A 2,853-nucleotide genomic window follows, 5' to 3' on the forward strand; every position below is an offset into this window, starting at 1 on the left:
TCACCTTCTGTTTCTGTAAAGTATTTGAACATATTCTCCTTTCACACCTTTTTTTCCGGCTTTAAGATAAGCTTTTATCTAGAATATACGGCTTCCTAGCCAAACGAAGAACACATCATTGTCTCCTGGAGCTCTACACTCGTCTCTCCCAGACCAGTGTTGTAGCCTTTATTGATTTGAAAAGTGCATTTGACATTGCAAATAGAGACATTATATTAGACCAGCTTATTGATTTTGGAATCAAGGGAAACCTTTGGAGGTGGATACGTTGACTTCTTCGAAATAGAGTTTCTCGTGTGCTATTTGGAACTTGAATTTGGTACTCCATAAGGGGGAGTACTTTGTCCATTTTTCTTTAATATTCTTTATGGCCTTCTTTCCTTGCTTCCTAATACTGATAACACAACCATCACTTGCTATGCAGACGATATTTGCATTCACTCAACATATCTGGATCACTTGCAACGCTTCCTTTCTTCCTTCTACGAATCAGCATCCTCCTGTGGCCTTATCATCTCCCCAGGTATAAGTAGAATCTTCTCCCCAAGGCCAGCAAGGAATGTACCAGAATTTCATATGGGGAACAATGTTGTAACTTTATGCACACAATATATCTATTTGGGAGTGCCAGTGCGAATTACACTATCCATTCCAGCAAGACAGAGAGTACATCCCATTGTTCAAGATCTGCTGGCCTGGTTACAGCGATGTATGACTCCTCTTAAGTGGTTTACTAATTATTCTGCAGGAGTATCTATCCCAGTCGCCAGAACCTTATATATGGCTTTCATCCACTCAGTGATAGATTATCTTTCCCCTGCAGTATGTCAACTCTCCAGATCAACTCTACAGCCCCTTGAAAAATTCCAGAACCAAGCAATGATATTCATTCTAGGTTTCCAGCATCCACTAGAAGTGTAAACATGTAATACAAACTCCATCTCCCTCAACTCGTTGAGAGAATATACTCCAATGTCACATACTTCAGTATCAAATGCCTGTACTACCCTCACCTGTACCCTCACTTTTCAAACATCATCAAAGCTTCTCTTGATCTAGATGCACCTCGTCCACAACTATGCCAGGGGGGACGTACACTAGTTAGTACTGTCTACTCAAGCATTCGGGGGCTTGACATCAACATCGTTGGAGAGAACGTGGATCATGTCCTTGCACCCTGGCAGACTCCTGTGCTGGCAATCTGTTACACTCCAGTCTCAAAGACTGACTTGCCTCAACTTCAACAACAACGTACATTGGAGACCATCAACAAACTATCCTCGTCACTCAGTGTAGCCCATCACCTCTAGACAGACGGCTCCCTGCGGCAGGAGGGCAGTGCTGGAAGTTCTATTTTCTCCCTCACTTTGGAACCCCCGCCAGAGGGCTGGACAGTACGTCGCCTCCCAAAGTCATCAAGCTCCACGTATTGTGAACTACATGGACTTCTAGATGCAGTTATTTTAATCATATGGACCAGAAAAAGTGGCGTGATCATCTGCAACTTACAACCAGCACTCCAAGCTCTTTCATCACATAACCCAGCATAATAGGCCCTGGTTACACAAATACATAGACAACTAGACATGGCCAACATGAGCTCACTGTTAGGTGCAATTCCTATAGATTGCCTCTCACGTGGGTCTTCTGGCTAACAGCACTGTTGACCATCTCACAAAGGCTTTCTGTCAAAGAGATCTCCCAGATGCTGATGCTCCCACTCCATCTCTCCTGTGCTGCAGAAAAATGGTGCGCCAAGCTGCTCGTTCACCTACTCATCAGCGTAGTAATGCCGTGAGAACCACCAGTGTATAAATACAGCATTATGATCACTTCTTTGCTCGCCAACACAAGTATCGGTACAGTGGACTCATGGTTCATCAAAATATCGTGGTTTGTGAGCGTCTTCGGCTGGGTTGGCGACCAGTCTGGCAGGTGGCTGAGCAAGATGGAGTTCCTCACTTCTCCTCCTGTAAGTTATGTGACGCACCCAATGTCAACACCCTGGAACACTATTGCGTGGAATGTCCACTTGTTAGTGACATGTTACCCCAAAGACTCAGAGTGGTTGATATATGTAAAAAATTATTGACAGATAATAATTTGCTCGATGATATCCTCATTTGCCATCCTCACTTTGGTGGATACTAATTAATCATCTGTTTTGTAATATTAACTAAAGATAGGTAAACCCTACCTACGAAATCCAACTGAATTTAATTTGTATTCCATATGAATTCATTTGTATAACCTTTACTATATGGAAATGAATAATAATATTTTCAATATGCACTAAATGTCTGTCTATACTTTATTTTGTATTCCTTTGTATAACCTTCATTATGTAATGGAGATGTAAACAATATTGTTTCAATATGTAATTAAATATCTGTATATACTTTATTATTTTTTATTCTTTTAGCATACCCTAATTGCAATGTACATGTAAACAATATTACTTTATTGCCATACACTCAAATGTCTGACGTCGATGGGCGCAATAAATTGTTAATACAAAAAAAAATCTCTCTCTCTCTGTAATATATATATATATATATATATATATATATATATATATATATATATATATATATATATATATATATATATATATGTACGTATATATATATATATATATATATATATATATATATATATATATATATATATATATATATATATATATATATATATATATATATATGTATATATATATATATATATATATATATATATATATATATATATATATATATATATATATATATATATATATATATATATATATATATATATATATATACTGTGCAGCAGGGTCCAAAACACATCAGTTAAAAGACCATAATTTATTTA

General features: G+C 37.4%; 1 pseudogene; it reads left to right on the plus strand.

Moving 5' to 3' along the window:
- The first annotated feature begins 401 nt into the window (after positions 1-401).
- Positions 402-1,550, plus strand: LOC137647899 (uncharacterized; annotated as a pseudogene).
- The last annotated feature ends 1,303 nt before the right edge of the window (positions 1,551-2,853 follow it).

The sequence above is a fragment of the Palaemon carinicauda genome, chromosome 10, assembly GCF_036898095.1.
Source record: "Palaemon carinicauda isolate YSFRI2023 chromosome 10, ASM3689809v2, whole genome shotgun sequence".
Taxonomy (NCBI): Eukaryota; Metazoa; Arthropoda; class Malacostraca; order Decapoda; family Palaemonidae; genus Palaemon; species Palaemon carinicauda.